Source organism: Rattus norvegicus, chromosome 16 (genome assembly GCF_021556685.1).
Source record: "Rattus norvegicus strain SHRSP/BbbUtx chromosome 16, alternate assembly SHRSP_T2T, whole genome shotgun sequence".
In the NCBI taxonomy this organism is placed as follows: domain Eukaryota; kingdom Metazoa; phylum Chordata; class Mammalia; order Rodentia; family Muridae; genus Rattus; species Rattus norvegicus.
The window spans coordinates 89,070,579-89,090,422 of record NC_141549.1 but is presented as its reverse complement, the minus strand read 5'-3'; the positions used below and the strand labels follow the sequence as shown (position 1 = coordinate 89,090,422).

General features: G+C 42.4%; 1 long non-coding RNA gene across 2 annotated transcripts in view; it reads right to left on the bottom strand.

Moving 5' to 3' along the window:
- LOC148000660 (uncharacterized) overlaps positions 1-19,546 on the bottom strand; it is a 445,138-nt gene extending 425,592 nt beyond the window's left edge. The window contains exons 1-2 of one of the 2 annotated variants that reach the window (XR_015640129.1): positions 19,500-19,546; positions 6,854-6,976 (exon numbers count right to left, since the gene is read on the bottom strand). This is a non-coding gene — a long non-coding RNA (uncharacterized LOC148000660). Of the gene's footprint in view, positions 1-6,853; positions 6,977-8,591; positions 8,753-19,499 lie in introns of those variants that run through there. The other variant, XR_015640132.1, reaches the window with a different exon arrangement.
- Between the last annotated feature and the right edge of the window lie 298 nt (positions 19,547-19,844).

The window sequence follows — 19,844 nt, the reverse complement described above, 5'->3', positions numbered from 1 at the left end:
CCTGTTCTTAAGCTATTCTGAGAAAGCAATTCACACAAGAAGGTAAAGGCCAAGTGCTACAAACTGTGGCAATTTCTCAAGCCCTACCCTGGGTTTCCTGGGAGGAAATACTTTGATTTTAACATTCTACAGAAAAACGGAAAAGGCTTCATTCTAATGCAAATGGTCATTTCAGACCATTCACCAGTGGGAGTCTTCTTGAACAGTGCAAAAGTTGCACTGTTAGTGCCATTTGTTTAGTAGTAGTTGTTTGGGGGTCTGTTTTACTTTATTCAGAGGGTTTTTTTTTTTATTTAAGTAAAAAAGAAAGAGGAAAAAACCAGTGGTGTAGTTCAGAACTTTAAATACTATCTACTTTACATCACAAGACCCTGGAGGGCACTTTTCCAAGACAAGAAAGTATTGAATTTGGGGGAAATCGCTATCCCTGAGACAAGGCAAGGGACTCACCACCCCGATCAGCAGAGACCCAATTTTTATAGATTAGCCATTACTTAACTGCATTTTGAAATCGTTTCTTACTTTTACAGCAAGATTCCTTCTCAACTGCACAAAGAAAAAATTTAAACTTGCATTTCAAAGGAAAAAAATAAATCAAGACATATAAAAGAAAGCAGCCTTTTGCTAAATGTTCTCAAAAATGGTTCTGTAAGTGTGTGCTTTATTATATATCATCTTTGCAATTCTGTGGATCACTACAAAATTTGGCAAGACTGTTAAAACATGGCTCCCGATGAAAGGAGAAGTGCCAGTTTTTTTTTTAAAGGGATTAACTAATATCTTTTAATTTTTTTATAGAATGCTTTTTTAAAGTAAAATTTTCTAATATTTACAAGAAATGTTTTTTTTTTAAATATCTCATTTGTCACCGTCATCTGCCATAAAGTTAATATAAAGATCTTAATATTGGTCTTTTAAACAAGTATTCATACCTGCAAAATTTTCAGTATCATAACGGAAAATATTATTTCTCAAAAGGTGGCATCTTATATCTAAATCTATTTCTGCTGTAGGAGAGTTTTACAAGTGTGCCTTTGTTTTTAAGATGGCCATTGACCATCTTGTCTTGTGTTCAGGAATGGGTTCTCTCCCACGTCAAATTTGTTCTCCATTCTCTGAGCACCTCCTAGGGGAGAGAAAGCAATGAATGAACTCTTTGGGAACTCTGACCCACATGTGATTTCAAGGTTCTCTAAGAGGGCAGAACCATGAGTTCTTTGTCATGACATGATTTCTGCCTTCCATGCACCTATGTGAGCCTGCTCATGCTGCTGACTCTCAGACTAGACTGATGGGTCTTCATCTGCCTCCTCTAGGACATGGTATAAAGTCATCTTTCCACCTTCGAGGTCCATGTTAGCCCCATCTGATGACAAAGATGCTCCTCTAAATGATGCTAGAGCATTATTTTTGCTCTTAACCCTCTCTAGTCTCTTTTTTTGGAGGAAGAAGACTGAAGACAGCCCATTCTAAGCAATATTGAACTGCGTTACTCTAAGGTCTATTTCTTTAGCATTGACCTTGAGAATCTGATGTTCCTTTTCCACCTCCATTGAACCCTAAGTGATAAAACAACTTTGAATGTCATGTCATCATTACAAAGGACATCATGTAGGGCTAATGTGGACCACAAAGTTGGGGAAGATGACTTTACTCCATGTCCTAGAGGACTCAGATGAAGACCTATCCATACAGTCAAACTTGGGCCTTTTGAATACAATATAAAGTAAATATTTGCAATAAAATCTCTTTTTAAAGAAAAGCTTCCCCAGTATCCCAGAGCAAACTCACCATTATGAACAATATTAAAATAAGAAATTTACACTTTCTCGTTCACATTCCTCTAATGTTTTCCCCACGATCCTCGTGGTAACGACCAATCAGAGCTGTTAGACTGGACACTGGTGATGGGTTAAGATGAAAAGATCGTTAAGGAACTCCAGGGTTTGCAGTCCAGCATATTTTCATTATTTTGCTTATTAATTCCACTTATCTTATTTTATTGTTCATTTTTCTGCTTTTATTAATTTTGGACCCCACTCTACCCCATGGAATAATGCCAACGATGCTTTCTGAATGTCCCTAAAAGACATGCTCAGTATGGTATCTCCTAAATGGCCCTAAATGCCATCAAGCTCAAAATGAAGATACCCATGTAACATGCAAACACAGCATTTTAATACATAGCATTACACTCTTGGTTCCCAAAGTCTCCTGGGCATTTTATAAGGCAAAAGTCCTTGGCTTCACATCCATGAGTTCCCCCCAAGTCTTAATTCCAACATTATTCAAATGTCTAAATTCAAAGTCTGCTCTGAAACTTAAGGCCATCTCTTAACTGTGAGACCAAAAAACAATATATACATTTCCAATATAGAATGGCATGGAGTACACATTCCCATTCCAAAGGGAGAAATGGAAATGCAGTCTGGAGATGCTGGACCAAGGCAAGACCAAAATCCACCAGGGCAAACACCAAACCCATGTCCAGCATTTGGGGCTCATGATGACATCATCTATGCTCTCAGGTGGTTCCACCCTCCCAACTCTTTTGCTTGTGGCATGTGTGGTCTCTCTCCTCGGCTAACTCTACTGTGTGTTCAAAGCTTTCCTCCCACAAACATCCTGACATCTCCAGCGCATGGAGTCTCATACACTAGGCCAGTTGAGATCTCCGTGTAGAAAGTCCAACCTTGCTGCATGTTGCCTGGCTTCAACAGCTTTCTAGAGCCTGATTGCAAACCTTTGTGACCCATTAGCTTTCTGTATCTTGCATGCTTTCAACTGCTGTATCCTATGGATGACGCTGCCAGGCTCTGTTGCCAGCAAAACATGTAATTTAGTCTATTTCTGCTACCGCTACAGCCAAGACTATGCATCTGCCTAGCCGAGCCTAGAAAATGCTTCCTTAGGCAATTGTTCTCAAGTATGTAAAGCCTATGGCAGCCTTCGATGAATGTGTCGTGCTATCAAGATACTTTTCCTATTGTCCCATTGCAATGTAGGCAGCATACCGTTAATGGGGCGGATCTTGAACAACTAAAGCTGTACACAGACTGTCTGCGACGTTAGCCATGCTCACCCTTTGCTTCTCACCAAAATACATGTTCTTCAGGTTTTTCTGACTTCGATCCTCACTATAAAGCCTTGTAAGCCCCGTGATCATTAGCTATGCCACCGCCTGAATACCAGGCTGTCTTAAATTTCCTCCACAGAACCTATAACCCAATGGCTTTTGAATTCAGTCTTACTCTAGCTTCCAGGACACAGGCATGGTCTTTGTCAGAATGCAACATGAGGGGCCTCTAACACGATTCCCAATAGAGTCCTTTCCCTCCTAAGAAAACTCATAGGTCGAGCCTTAACTGAACACGTTTCAGGTGGCATTCTAGTCTTCTGGACTCCCGGCAGCATGACTTATAGAGCACTTGAGTGCTTCTCTAGCCTGTAGCTCCGCCTCCTCTATCTGACCCCTCTACATTCTCATTGGCCAATTTCTAAAGGCCCACAAAGCAGGTCAGGCAGGGACAGGGATAACCATGCTCCTACCCGACATTCTATCTTGCCGATTTCCTCTCTTGGTTTCTTTCTCATCCTTGTGACCTAAGACAGACCTAATGAAAAGCAACTTTAAGGAGGGGGGCTTATTTAGCCGCACATATTGAGGCTATAACCCAACCTGGCAAGAAAGGCACAGCGATCTCGTGTGGTAGAGCGGCATGTGGCTGGAAGTCCTCACATCCTGGCAGAACAGGAAACAGAGAGCAGGCTGATGGCAAGCTATGGATGTTGGTACCTAGAGCTCTTAGTGAAACGTGACAAGCCACCTCCTACTTCCCACACTACCCGTAGAAGAAGCCTATGACTTCTTTGTAGCAGTGAAATGAAAGATGAAATCAACTTTGTCCTTACATGTGCGTACTAACCATAGGGATAATTATACTCCTTATTTTCTTAAAAGAGCTTTCTATTAATATTTTTGAGATGGGGGTCTCTCTATGTAGTTCTTCTTGGTCTGGAACTTGCTATGTAGACCAGGTTGGCTTTGAATTCAGAGATCTGCCTACTTATGATTCCCAACTCCTAGGAATAAAGGTGTGTGCCACAATGCCCATCTCGTCTTCTGTCTATTTTTACAATATATATATATATATGTATATATATATATATATATATTGTAAATTTCAAAATTGCAGATCTTTGTATAATGTATGTTTGCCATTCTTGTTTTAGCCTAATTGTGGTGCTTTAATGGCATGTTGGGATGCTTGGTCCTTGGTTCGTAAAAACATTTGGGAAGGATTAGGAGGAGTGGTCTTGTTTGAGGAGGCGTGTCACTGGAGGTGGGCTTTGAGGTTTAAAAATTCTATCCCATTCTCTCTCTCTCTCTCTCTCTCTCTCTCTCTCTCTCTCTCTCATCTCAATGTGTCGGGGTTCAGCTACTGCTTCAGCACCATGCTGTCTTCCTGAGGCCATGTTCCCTGCCATGATGGTCATGGACTAATTCTTTGATGCAGGAAACCCGATAAACTCTCCTATAAGTCTCCCAGGTCATGGTGTCTTAGAGCACCAATGGTAAAGTCACTGAGACAACAAGATGATTACAGACTCCGATTGTCTTTTTTACTTTCTGAATATAATTGGAAAAACATCATTGGAAATATTACTTGTCAACCTAATTTCTGGTTGTTTTCTCAAAATTACCTAGAATTACGTTATGGTTCAAATAATCTATAAGACGTATGCATTTTTTTATTTATAAGAACTAAATGTGATGGTGTCATATTCATGGCCTACCTACAGCTAGGGTATTTTTGAATACCTTTTGAAAGTACCATCAAGTGCCCAATTTCAATTTTTCTTACTTATGAATAACACCAATAAACATCACCACAAAGGGCTTTAAAGCAATTTATAGCCATTTTCTATTACTCCGTGAATTATTTTTGCACGGCTCCTTTTAGTAGAAATATCAATCAAAATGAATACAGAGACACAATAAGAAAATTTCCTTTCGCTTTCTAGTGCTGTGAAGGATTACACCACCTTCCATGTGTCTCTCCAATTAAGCCTTACTAATGGTCTCCACTCACCTTCAATGTAAATTGACTACCCCCTAAAGGACATTTCAGATTTGGAAACATAAATTGATCTAAGCGCTGGTGGGAAGGGGGAAAAGAAGAGAAAGAAAAAAAACCACATCTGTAACCACAGTGTCAACAACAGCCTTGAATAGAACTCAAAAGGAGACACCTTGAAAAGAAAATGCAATTGATTTTTCTTCCCTTTAAATTTGATGTTATCTTAATCTCTCACCCCATGCTGGATGCTTTTGTCATCGTTGTGAAAGAAGACCAGACAGAACAAGGTAAGGAAGGAGAGAGCATTAAAGCTACTGGTGTCAGAGGAATTTCAGCCTCTGTCCTAGTAGGGAAAGGCATGGCAGTGGGAGGGGCTTTGTCTGTGGAATGTGTCCTACATACAGGCTCACTATGTTGCTAAGGATGACCTTGCACAAATTCCCCCGCCTCCACCTAGAATCACAGACAAATACCACCATGCCTGAGTCATGCAGCGCTACTCAGAGTCTAACACACGTCCGGTAATCAGCCCGCTGACCATGCTACATCCCCAGCCTAGTACACATTTTCTCACGACTCCAGAACCCTCTGCCTCGTTCCCCACACACTGTTCTGGATCTTCCTCTGTCTATCCCACAGTTTGGCTTTAATCCTCACTTTTGGACAGCCACATCGGGGGCCCAACACATTTCTCTCTGTGTTCTTCCACTCCCAAGATACAAGCATGATCCTTGTGACCCCAGGAATATTGTATACCAATGTCACAGCTCCCAAACTGGATTAACCCCAACCTACTGTGTCTCCTCCACACAAAAGCTTCCCTCTCCTAGATTCTTCTTCAAACCTCTCTTTTCTCTTCCATTCTTGTCAAGGTACTCTTTTAACCATGGCTTCTTTCCACCCCATTTTCCATAGGGAAAGTCATCTTTCCCTTAGCCTGGATTGCTATAGCTGCTTGGACATTCTCCTGCTGGACTTTTGCTAGGGCCTCCAGTGAGTGGTACTCAACACTCATTTTCCCATGAGTATCATTCTTCCATGTGTGTGTTCTTTGACTGTGCTTGCTGCCATTAGTTAGCATTCTAGGGCGTTAGCCACATGTCAGGTGATTGTCTGAATGGTTACGAACAGGAGCTCATTTTAGAGCAACAGCCCTTTCCTAGGAAAGAAGGAATGGCGATACCTGCTGGGTTAATGGTTTTGTTAAGGTCATACCACTATATATCGTGGCTCCAAGACTCAAGCCAAGGCAGGCTAACATACAGTTAAATCCCCAACAACCTGCACTGTTCTGTACCCATCCACAGACTTTTGATACCCCTTTGCAAAGTGTTGACTTTTATTTTTTTTAACCTAAGAAGCCTAAGACTGGAGTGTGATTTTTTTCTTCTCCACTTAACTCCACGGTCCCATTTTCGAGGGTCCTCTTGCTCCCATTCTAAGTTGTCTGAACAACCATAGCAGATGCGCCGGTTTCGAATTTATCATTTAGATTCTCATTCTTCAGTTTCAGTTTTTCTCTAAACCTATCAAAACCTTAGGAAAAGGTCTGTTTCGTTATCCAATGGTTATAAGAAGAATGAAAGTCAAACCAGAGGCAAAAGAGACTACAGCTGTCCTCTTGCCTGGAGCAACTAATGAACAACTTCTTGTTCACAGAAATGACCTTCAGGACATTGGATATTAAACAACGGCTGCGATGCCAGAAAACACAAATGAGGTCAGGCAGCTCATCTCCTGGAGAAGTTTCCAGGCGAAATCACGGGACTTACTCAAGCTGAATCGGCAGTCTCCGGAGGCTGAGAAAGCAGAGCCTCGAGTCCCAAGTGGAGAAGCCAAGAGATCTGGATTTGCAGAGCAGAGGACCTCTGGACCATGGCATAGTTTCAACACTCCTAATGAAAACCATGGAAAGAGTGAGATGTAATTTGGAAAAGATAGCCCACATTTAAGACCTAATAAAGCTATACACTCACATATGCAACAAGGTCACCAAGCTCCAAGCAAAGGGAGGTTTTCTTAAAAAAAAAAAAAAAGAAAGAAAGAAAGAAAGGAAGGAAGAGAAGTTTACATAAAGAGGACAGAGAGGAGGCTCAGAGGTTAAGACCACTGGCTTCTCTTGCAGAGGACCCAGGCTTGATTCACAGCATGTTCATGGTGAGTCACATCCATCTGGAACTACGGTTCCAGGGAACCTCACACCTTCATCTGGCTTCTGAAGGTACCAGGCAGACATGTGGTGCCCAGACATACATACAGGCAAATACTCACACACAATAAAATAAATAAATAAGTGTCGGGTGCAACATTACACAAAGGTCTATCCGAATCAGATTCATCCAACACCAGTTGAAATTAATTTCTTTTCATGTGCATGAGGTCGGGTACGAGTGTGCGAAGGACAACTTTACGACATTGCTTCTTTCCTTCATGGTTCTGTGGGTGGGTTCCAAGGATTGACGGGGGAACAAGTCAGACAAGAGAGGCCCACTGAGTAAAGAGGACCCAAGATGAAACTGGGTGAGGAGGTTTCCATCAAAAATATGATAGCCGGACATCAGTGAAGCTTCTGGAAAATGAGGGGATAAGTGTTGATGCAACAAATATGCATTGTGCTTCAGTAACAGTGCAAGGGATTGGTTGGGCTTCAGTGGTGAAAATGGTGAGTTACGGAGACAATAAATACACACACACACACACACACACACACACAGAGTTACAGTTAATCATCCAAAATAAACAGAACTGCTACAAAAGCACAGGATAGATTTAAAAGAAGTCAGGAAATAAGAGAAAAAAGAAGGAGAGGTGGAGGAAAAGAACGAATAACAAAATACAGGGCTGGAGAGCTGGCCCAGTGGTTAAGAGCACTGACTGCTCTTCCAGAAGTCCTGAGTTCAAATCCCAGCAAGGATAATGGTGGCTCACAACCATCTATAATGGGATCTGATGCCCTCTTCTGGTTTGTCTGAAGAGAGCTACAGTGTACTCAAATATAATAAATAAATAGATAAATAAATAAATAAAATCATTTTAAAAAATAACAAAATACAAAATGAAAGCAAGATACAGATTCAAATGCTGGAAATATAGCTTGGTGGGCAAGAACTTACCCAGCACTCAATGTCCTGGGTTATATTCCTAGCACCAAAGTATAAAATAAAATAAACCCAACACAGCAGTAACTGCATTAAACTTAAATAGCCTAAAAATAGATTAATTAACTATCAAACTACAAAAAAAATTACAAGATCCAGAGTTACCTTAAAAGTATCTTAAACAGACCATCAGTGGTAGCACTCACCTTTAATCCCAACACTTGGGAAGCAGAGGCAGGTGGATCTCTATGAGTTCAAGGCCAACCTGGTCTACAGAGCAAATTCCAGGGCAATACGGAAAAGCCCTGTCTCAAAATAGTAGTAGTAATAATTAATAATAATAGTAATAGTAATAATTAATAATAATAGTAATAATAATATCTTAAACATAAATAGGTAAAAAGTAAAATACCAAATGGTCCAGCAGGTAAATATGATTGCTAAGGTCCCAAGTTCAAACCCAGGAACCCGCAGGAAAAGCCAGATGTGCAGCTATAGTCACAGCTCTCCTACAGCAAGATGATGTGGACAGGAAAATCATTCAGAAACTCATAGACCAGCTAAGTGAAGAACACTGTGCAGAGACAGAAACAGCAAGAGAGGCCCTGCCTCAGAAAACGAGGTGGGACGAGAACCTGCTCTCAAAACGTAATCCTCTGACCTGTGTACATGCCACTGCTTATGCAAGACTCCGCTTACATACACACCACACACATACATATGAAGCAATCAACAGGTAAATATTCATCAACTTCCAACATGTGGCCAATACCTTAGCTGAAACAAACAGAGGCGAGGAGGGCAGAATGTGGGGGAGCCATGCCAACCCGAAAGAGCTGTGTCATCCGCCCTAACAAACTGGAACTTGGCAAGAACAGAGTACGGACATAGACAAAGGCAGGAACCTGTTGGCTTCAGAATCACGATAACCTGCAGTTCATAGCGGTGTGAGGGGAGAGGGTGGGGGAGGAAGGAGGGTAATAGGAGGCAGCAGGGGCTGTGTAGGGAGATGTGCTCCCTGTCATTTAGTACCCAGCAGGTATCTGCAGAGCCAGAAGAATCTGCCCGCACACTGACATCAAGATGTCCATAAAGACTTGGATGAGGAGAGGGAGAATGAATGAACGCATCAGAACACAGAGCTGTGTTTTTATTTTTTTTCAGTCAGACAAACCCAGTGTCGATTCTAAAACTTTCACGACACAGTCGATCCAGTGACAGTCATCCCCTTTATTGAATGATACTCAAATTGCATACTCCGTAACTGTTTTCTGATAAAACCGTGAATCCTGCCGATACGACGCGATTCGCTTCTGTCTGTGTCTTTGGAAAAACAACACGACTGTATTTTTTACCTTGGGGAGTATTCACACATTAATAATTAGAAACACGCACATCTACCTTGTGTATGGCAGAGAGGGGATAGAAGAGGAAGGCACTCTTGTAATTGCAGTTCGGTAAGATTAACCCCTGCCACATAACCCGTTATATATCAGCTTCCTCTCATCCCCACTCATATTAAAGATCAATTTTAAAAATGAAGCTTCAGCTGGAGATTAAAATGCATTAACTAAAATTTGGAGGGAGTCTTGCTGTGCCTGCTAAAGGGTATACGTTTTGAATTACTCCCCGGGATAAGTTCTTCGTTCCTTTTATACGTATTTTTTTACCCTCAAAGTTTTTCTTTCACTCATTTCACTGCTCTCCCATTAGTCTCACAAAACTGTGCTAAAAAAATACACTCTGAAGAAGAAACAAATAAGGTCCTGCGTGTGAATGAAGATGCCTCCATGATTCTAGATCAAATCAGGGCTGGAGAGATGGCTCTGCGGTCAAGAGCACTGAGTGCTCTTCCAGAGGTCCTGAGTTCAATTCCCAGCAACCACATGGTGGCTCACAGTCATCTGTAATGGGATCCGATGCCCTCTTCTGGTGTGTCTGAAGACAGCAACAGTGTGAGTGAATAAATAAATAAATAAATAAATAAATAAATAAATACTAAATCTTTTTTTAAACAACTCTAAATTAAAATAAAAGATCAAATTGGGGCCGGAGAGATGTATCCAGAGTTGATCCAGCACTCCTTGCTTTCAAAGAGGGCCCAGGTTCCTTTCCCCTCACCCACATCTGGTGTCTCACAATTTTTTATCACTCCAGCTCCAGGAACCTCAAAATCCTCTTCTAGCTTCCACAAATACCACATGCATAAAGTATACATACAGATAAGCATGAACACACGTGCGCGCACACACGCACACACACACACACACACACACACACACACACACACACACACTTTGTAATTAAATAAACAAACAGCAGGAGGGGCCCAGGAGCGGCAGGACCCCTGCCACAGACACCGCCGGACCCTGAAGGAAACAGACCGGATAAACAGTTCTCTGCACCCAAATCCCGTGGGAGGGAGAGCTAAACCTTCAGAGAGGCAGACAAGCCTGGGAAACCAGAAGAGACTGCTCCCTGCACACACATCTCGGACGCCAGAGGAAAAAGCCAAAGACCATCTGGAACCCTGGTGCACTGAAGCTCCCGGAAGGGGCGGCACAGGTCTTCCTGGTTGCTGCCGCTGCAGAGAGCCCCTGGGCAGCACCCCACGAGCGAACTTGAGCCTCGAGACCACAGGTAAGACCAAATTTTCTGCTGCAAGAAAGCTGCCTGGTGAGCTTGGGACACACGGAAGCAGAATTTCTCTAGAACCGGGCACGTTCTGTGTTTACCGGAAGTCCCACACCCGCGGATCCCGGCCCGCAGCAGCTCTCTGCTCCCAGACCCGGTGAGAGAGAGACCCAACCGCCTGGTCAGGTGGGCACTCCTGAGGCTGCAGAGCGGAAGAGACCACCAACACTGCTCACCCCTGCCCACATCCCTGGCCCAAGAGGAAACTGTATAAGGCCTCTGGGCTCCCGTGGGGGAGGGCCCAGGAGCGGCAGGACCCCTGTGCCTAAGACACCACCAGAACCAGAAGGAAACAGACCGGATAAACAGTTCTCTGCACCCAAATCCCGTGGGAGGGAGAGCTGAACCTTCAGAGAGGCAGACAAGCCTGGGAAACCAGAAGAGACTGCTCTCTACACACACATCTCGGACGCCAGAGGAAAAAGCCAAAGACCATCTGGAACCCTGGTGCACTGAAGCTCCCGGAAACGGCGGCACAGGTCTTCCTGGTTGCTGCCGCTGCAGAGAGCCCCTGGACAGCACCCCACGAGCAAACCTGAGCCTCGGGACCACAGGTAAGGCCAAATTTTCTGCTGCAAGAAAGCTGCCTGGTGAACTCAAGACACAGGCCCACAGGAACAGCTGAAGACCTGTAGAGAGGAAAAACTACACGCCCGAAAGCAGAACACTCTGTCCCCATAACTGACTGAAAGAGAGGAAAACAGGTCTACAGCACTCCTGACACACAGGCTTATAGGACAGTCTAGCCACTGTCAGAAATAGCAGAACAAAGTAACACTAGAGATAATCTGATGGCGAGAGGCAAGCGCAGGAACCCAAGCAACAGAAACCAAGACTACATGCCATCATCGGAGCCCAATTCTCCCACCAAAACAAACATGGAATATCCAAACACACCAGAAAAGCAAGATCTAGTTTCAAAATCATATTTGATCATGATGCTGGAGGACTTCAGGAAAGACATGAACACACTTAGGGAAACACAGGAAAACATTAATAAACAAGTAGAAGCCTACAGAGAGGAATCGCAAAAATCCCTGAAAGAATTCCAGGAAAACACAATCAAACAGTTGAAGGAATTAAAAATGGAAATAGAAGCAATCAAGAAAGAACACATGGAAACAACCCTGGATATAGAAAACCAAAAGAAGAGACAAGGAGCTGTAGATACAAGCTTCACCAACAGAATACAAGAGATGGAAGAGAGAATCTCAGGAGCAGAAGATTCCATAGAAATCATTGACTCAACTGTCAAAGATAATGTAAAGCGGAAAAAGCTACTGGTCCAAAACATACAGGAAATCCAGGACTCAATGAGAAGATCAAACCCAAGGATAATAGGTATAGAAGAGAGTGAAGACTCCCAGCTCAAAGGACCAGTAAATGTCTTCAACAAAATCATAGAAGAAAACTTCCCTAACCTAAAAAAAGAGATACCCATAGACATACAGGAAGCCTACAGAACTCCAAATAGATTGGACCAGAAAAGAAACACCTCCCGTCACATAATTGTCAAAACACCAAACGCACAAAATAAAGAAAGAATATTAAAAGCAGTAAGGGAAAAAGGTCAAGTAACATATAAAGGGAGACCTATCAGAATCACACCAGACTTCTCGCCAGAAACTATGAAGGCCAGAAGATCCTGGACTGATGTTATACAGACCCTAAGAGAACACAAATGCCAGCCCAGATTACTGTATCCAGCAAAACTCTCAATTAACATTGATGGAGAAACCAAGATATTCCATGACAAAACCAAATTTACACAATATCTTTCTACAAATCCAGCACTACAAAGGATAATAAATGGTAAAGCCCAACATAAGGAGGCAAGCTATACCCTAGAAGAAGCAAGAAACTAATCGTCTTGGCAACAAAACAAAGAGAATGAAAGCACACAAACATAACCTCACATCAAATATGAATATAACGGGAAGCAATAATCACTATTCCTTAATATCTCTCAATATCAATGGCCTCAACTCCCCAATAAAAAGACATAGATTAACAAACTGGATACGCAACGAGGACCCTGCATTCTGCTGCCTACAGGAAACACACCTCAGAGACAAAGACAGACACTACCTCAGAGTGAAAGGCTGGAAAACAACTTTCCAAGCAAATGGTCAGAAGAAGCAAGCTGGAGTAGCCATTCTAATATCAAATAAAATCAATTTCCAACTAAAAGTCATCAAAAAAGATAAGGAAGGACACTTCATATTCATCAAAGGAAAAATCAACCAAGATGAACTCTCAATCCTAAATATCTATGCCCCAAATACAAGGGCACCTACATATGTAAAAGAAACCTTACTAAAGCTCAAAACACACATTGCACCTCACACAATAATAGTGGGAGATTTCAACACCCCACTCTCATCAATGGACAGATCATGGAAACAGAAATTAAACAGTGATGTAGACAGACTAAGAGAAGTCATGAGCCAAATGGACTTAACGGATATTTATAGAACATTCTATCCTAAAGCAAAAGGATATACCTTCTTCTCAGCTCCTCATGGTACTTTCTCCAAAATTGACCATATAATCGGTCAAAAAACGGGCCTCACCAGGTACAGAAAGATAGAAATAATCCCATGCGTGCTATCGGACCACCACGGCCTAAAACTGGTCTTCAATAACAATAAGGGAAGAATGCCCACATATACGTGGAAATTGAACAATGCTCTACTCAATGATAACCTGGTCAAGGAAGAAATAAAGAAAGAAATTAAAAACTTTTTGGAATTTAATGAAAATGAAGATACAACATACTCAAACTTATGGGACACAATGAAAGCTGTGCTAAGAGGAAAACTCATAGCGCTGAGTGCCTGCAGAAAGAAACAGGAAAGAGCATATGTCAGCAGCTTGACAGCACACCTAAAAGCTCTAGAACAAAAAGAAGCAAATACACCCAGGAGGAGTAGAAGGCAGGAAATAATCAAACTCAGAGCTGAAATCAACCAAGTAGAAACAAAAAGGACCATAGAAAGAATCAACAGAACCAAAAGTTGGTTCTTTGAGAAAATCAACAAGATAGATAAACCCTTAGCCAGACTAACGAGAGGACACAGAGAGTGTGTCCAAATTAACAAAATCAGAAATGAAAAGGGAGACATAACTACAGATTCGGAGGAAATTCAAAAAATCATCAGATCTTACTATAAAAACCTATATTCAACAAAATTTGAAAATCTTCAGGAAATGGACAATTTCCTAGACAGATACCAGGTATCGAAGTTAAATCAGGAACAGATAAACCAGTTAAACAACCCCATAACTCCTAAGGAAATAGAAGCAGTCATTAAAGGTCTCCCAACCAAAAAGAGCCCAGGTCCAGACGGGTTTAGTGCAGAATTCTATCAAACCTTCATAGAAGACCTCATACCAATATTATCCAAACTATTCCACAAAATTGAAACAGATGGAGCCCTACCGAATTCCTTCTATGAAGCCACAATTACTCTTATACCTAAACCACACAAAGACACAACAAAGAAAGAGAACTTCAGAACAATTTCCCTTATGAATATCGACGCAAAAATACTCAATAAAATTCTGGCAAACCGAATTCAAGAGCACATCAAAACAATCATCCACCATGATCAAGTAGGCTTCATCCCAGGCATGCAGGGATGGTTTAATATACGGAAAACCATCAACGTGATCCATTATATAAACAAACTGAAAGAACAGAACCACATGATCATTTCATTAGATGCTGAGAAAGCATTTGACAAAATTCAACACCCCTTCATGATAAAAGTCCTGGAAAGAATAGGAATTCAAGGCCCATACCTAAACATAGTAAAAGCCATATACAGCAAACCAGTTGCTAACATTAAACTAAATGGAGAGAAACTTGAAGCAATCCCACTAAAATCAGGGACTAGACAAGGCTGCCCACTCTCTCCCTACTTATTCAATATAGTTCTTGAAGTTCTAGCCAGAGCAATCAGACAACAAAAGGAGATCAAAGGGATACAGATCGGAAAAGAAGAGGTCAAAATATCACTATTTGCAGATGACATGATAGTATATTTAAGTGATCCCAAAAGTTCCACCAGAGAACTACTAAAGCTGATAAACAACTTCAGCAAAGTGGCTGGGTATAAAATTAACTCAAATAAATCAGTTGCCTTCCTCTATACAAAAGAGAAACAAGCCGAGAAAGAAATTAGGGAAACGACACCCTTCATAATAGACCCAAATAATATAAAGTACCTCGGTGTGACTTTAACCAAGCAAGTAAAAGATCTGTACAATAAGAACTTCAAGACACTGAGGAAAGAAATTGAAGAAGACCTCAGAAGATGGAAAGATCTCCCATGCTCATGGATTGGCAGGATTAATATGGTAAAAATGGCCATTTTACCAAAAGCAATCTACAGATTCAATGCAATCCCCATCAAAATACCAATCCAATTCTTCAAAGAGTTAGACAGAACAATTTGCAAATTCATCTGGAATAACAAAAAACCTAGGATAGCTAAAGCTATCCTCAACAATAAAAGGACTTCAGGGGGAATCACTATCCCTGAACTCAAGCAGTATTACAGAGCAATAGTGATAAAAACTGCATGGTATTGGTACAGAGACAGACAGATAGACCAATGGAATAGAATTGAAGACCCAGAAATGAACCCACACACCTATGGTCACTTGATTTTTGACAAAGGAGCCAAAACCATCCAATGGAAAAAAGATAGTATTTTCAGCAAATGGTGCTGGTTCAACTGGAGGGCAACATGTAGAAGAATGCAGATCGATCCATCCTTATCACCCTGTACAAAGCTTAAGTCCAAGTGGATCAAGGACCTCCACATCAAACCAGACACACTCAAACTAATAGAAGAAAAACTAGGGAAGCATCTGGAACACATGGGCACTGGAAAAAATTTCCTGAACAAAACACCAATGGCTTATGCTCTAAGATCAAGAATCGACAAATGGGATCTCATAAAACTGCAAAGCTTCTGTAAGGCAAAGGACACTGTGGTTAGGACAAAACGGCAACCAACAGATTGGGAAAAGATCTTTACCAATCCTACAACAGATAGAGGCCTTATTTCCAAAATATACAAAGAACTCAAGAAGTTAGACCGCAGGGAAACAAATAACCCTATTAAAAAATGGGGTTCAGAGCTAAACAAAGAATTCACAGCTGAGGAATGCCGAATGGCGGAGAAACACCTAAAGAAATGTTCAACATCTTTAGTCATAAGGGAAATGCAAATCAAAACAACCCTGAGATTTCACCTCACACCAGTGCGATTGGCTAAGATCAAAAACTCAGGTGACAGCAGATGCTGGCGAGGATGTGGAGAAAGAGGAACACTCCTCCATTGTTGGTGGGATTGCAGACTGGTAAAACCATTCTGGAAATCAGTCTGGAGGTTCCTCAGAAAATTGGACATTGAACTGCCTGAGGATCCAGCTATACCTCTCTTGGGCATATACCCAAAAGATGCCTCAACATATAAAAGAGACACGTGCTCCACTATGTTCATCGCAGCCTTATTTATAATAGCCAGAAGCTGGAAAGAACCCAGATGCCCTTCAACAGAGGAATGGATACAGAAAATGTGGTACATCTACACAATGGAATATTACTCAGCTATCAAAAACAACGAGTTTATGAAATTCGTAGGCAAATGGTTGGAACTGGAAAATATCATCCTGAGTGAGCTAACCCAATCACAGAAAGACATACATGGTATGCACTCATTGATAAGTGGCTATTAGCCCAAATGCTTGAATTACCCTAGATCCCTAGAACAAACGAAACTCAAGACGGATGATCAAAATGGGAATGCTTCACTCCTTCTTTAAATGAGGAAAAAGAATACCCTTGGCAGGGAAGGGAGAGGCAAAGATTAAAACAGAGACTGAAGGAACACCCATTCAGAGCCTGCCCCACATGTGGCCCATACATATACAGCCACCCAATTAGACAAGATGGATGAAGCAAAGAAGTGCAGACCGACAGGAGCCGGATGTAGATCGCTCCTGAGAGACACAGCCAGAATACAGCAAATATAGAGGCGAATGCCAGCAGCAAACCACTGAACTGAGAATAGGTCCCCTATTGAAGGAATCAGAGAAAGAACTGGAAGAGCTTGAAGGGGTCGAGACCCCAAAAGTACAACAATGCCAAGCAACCAGAGCTTCCAGGGACTAAGCCACTACCTAAAGACTATACATGGACTGACCCTGGACTCTGACCCCATAGGTAGCAATGAATATCCTAGTAAGAGCACCAGTGGAAGGGGAAGCCCTGGGTCCTGCTAAGACTGAACCCACAGTGAACTAGTCTATGGGGGGAGGGCGGCAATGGGGGGAGGGTTGGGAGGGGAACACCCATAAGGAAGGGGAGGGGGGAGGGGGATGTTTGCCCGGAAACCGGGAAAGGGAATAACACTCGAAATGTATATAAGAAATACTCAAGTTAATAAAAAAAAAAAAAAAAAAAAAAAAAAACAGCAGGAGGAAAAAGACTAGCCTCGGATGTTTCTGTGTGCCTGAGATTTAAAACCCAGTCTTATGAGTTTATAAGAAGGTGGTGTGGTGTACTCCACTGGACTCAGTTTCTGGGCCTGTCAAATGGGGCATACGGGACTCGACTTTAAATTTGCAAACATGACCCCAGATCCTTCCAAGCCTTGAGAAGGCCAAGGTGACATCATCTGATATCTGTCAGAAAGAGTCACCCATACCTCCCTGTGAAACACTGAGTGAGCACCCACTGGAACAGAGGGTGAGGGAGCATGTGCACCTTCTCTTCTCCTTCCTCTTCCCTGGCCAGAGACTGGAAGCCATGGATGAGCTGCGTGGACACCTTAATGCAGACCCTTCTAGAAGCCTTTGTGTAGCACTGCATGTTCAAGTGGACACTCCCACAGTCGTCCCTGAATGGCCCCTCCCTCCCACCGAGTCCTCACCCCCCCTTCTCCTTTCTAATGATATACCCTGCCACAGGTTTTATTTTCAAAGTAATCCAAACTCAGGCTGAAACTAAGAATGCCTGTCACCTCCCAGAACATGAAAGAGATTTAAAAAAAAAATGATTTATGGGGTTAGAGTTCTTGCTATGCCCTAGATGTTGCTCTAAGTCTTTTACATAAATTGATAGCTTTCTGCCAACCATAGACCGTATTAGGTAGGTACCAACACCTTCGCTAGAGAGCACAGAGAATGTGGGCATCTTGTCCAAGATGACACAGCTCTGAAGGGACTCCATAGCTGAACTTAAACTAAGGCACATACAAGTTTCCAGGTGAACCATGGGTAAGATCTTTAAAGTTCTTTTCTGAACTCAGCATTAGCTCTTAAGGCTGTCAAATATGAGGACCAAAAATAAATATTTAAAAAAAAAAGAAAAAAGAAAAGAAAAGAAAAGAACCACTTTAAAGTGAATGTACTTCCCTAAGTCGGGCTCTTGCCTCTCAAAAGAGCCTTAAAGATAGGGTTATCTGACCTATCCATATAAGGACCTCGACGTCCTATGTTGATTTAGATTCTAAGCTTTCCTGCTTAAACTTATCCTGTTGATGGTAAGCATGGCTTTCGCTTTAAAGGTAGATCTTTTCCATTATCTCTTCCCTAAGACCGCATCCCCTGGCCTGCATCGCTCAGGCTACACATATTCCGAGGCTTGACATCCGAAATCCCCTTATCGAATGAGATTGCAGCCTCTTTTCCGAATTTCAAGGCGATCGATATCCAGGTACAAGAAATGAAGATAGAGCCAGGCGGACTCGAGGTCCTGGCCTCAGATCCTGGCTGTGTAAGCAAGATAGGGTTCCTGACAGGACCAGAGATAAGAAGGGTTTCTGAAAGCTCAGGACTCCAACCTCCCACTCCCCGGGCCTCGCCCTGGTCCCCCAGGAGCCTCGGGCTCCTAAAGCCTCCTGGTGAGCTGGGAAGCTTGAAAACAAAGTGACACCTGACTCTTTTCAGTTTCAATTTCTAAATGCCAAACTGTCATTCTAGGACCCAAATGAGACCTAGGTTTCCCTAGCTTGAGGCCATATACAGCCTAGCTAGGGATCTGAAGACCTGCACCCCTCTTTCAGACCCGAGCTAATTGGTGCCCATTGTTTTTTCCTATGTCCTTTAAAAATAGGACGCCTTGCGTTTCTGTTTAAAATGAGTTAGTTGGAATGAGGAACAGGTCTTAAAAGTTATCACCCAAGAGGACAAAAGTTTATCCCGGAACAAAGAAGAGAGAGGGGAGGGGGAGGGAGAGAGCACAGAGAAGGGCACGCCTTAGAGGATCTGCAGTCGACTGAGCCATTTCAGCCCTTACAGGGTTTCTTTCCCACTTAAAGATGTTGCTTCAGCTTTGCAAACTCCGAAGGCCTATAAAGTATCTGGCATTCCAGAAACCAGGAAATTGTAAGGGGATTGAAACTAAAAAGGCCGCTGATTTGTTTTTCTTTTGTCGAAGGCTTCCTGTTGTGGGTAGGAAAGGGTGCTCAGGGCTCTCCCTCAGCCTTACAGGGATGATTGGGGGAGGGAGGGAGCTGCCGAATCCCTGCACAAGACCCACAAGACCCTCCCTACAGATTAGTGCTCCCTTAACTCTACACCAACCATTTTCAGAGGCAAGAAAACCCACCTGTTTTGGAGGAAGAACTGACCTTGCAGAGTAACGGACTCAGACCTAACAACTGCCTAGTTAGCAAACCAGTAGTTTCCCCAAACCAGGGAAGCTGGCCATGACCTCAACATTACTTTCTATTTCAATTCACAGAATGCGAACCGCTCTGCTCCTGCCTTGAAACAACTACTAAGGCTTGCTCTTTCCTGGAATCTGGAATTATCCTTTCTGAAGAAAGTTGAACCCTGAAGAAAAAAAAATTTTTTTTCCAGGAAATTGGAAGTTTCTCCTCGGAGCCAATAGAACATTAACCAACAACTTAGAGGTCACAGGATGAGGGGATCACTTGCTGTGGAAGGTGAA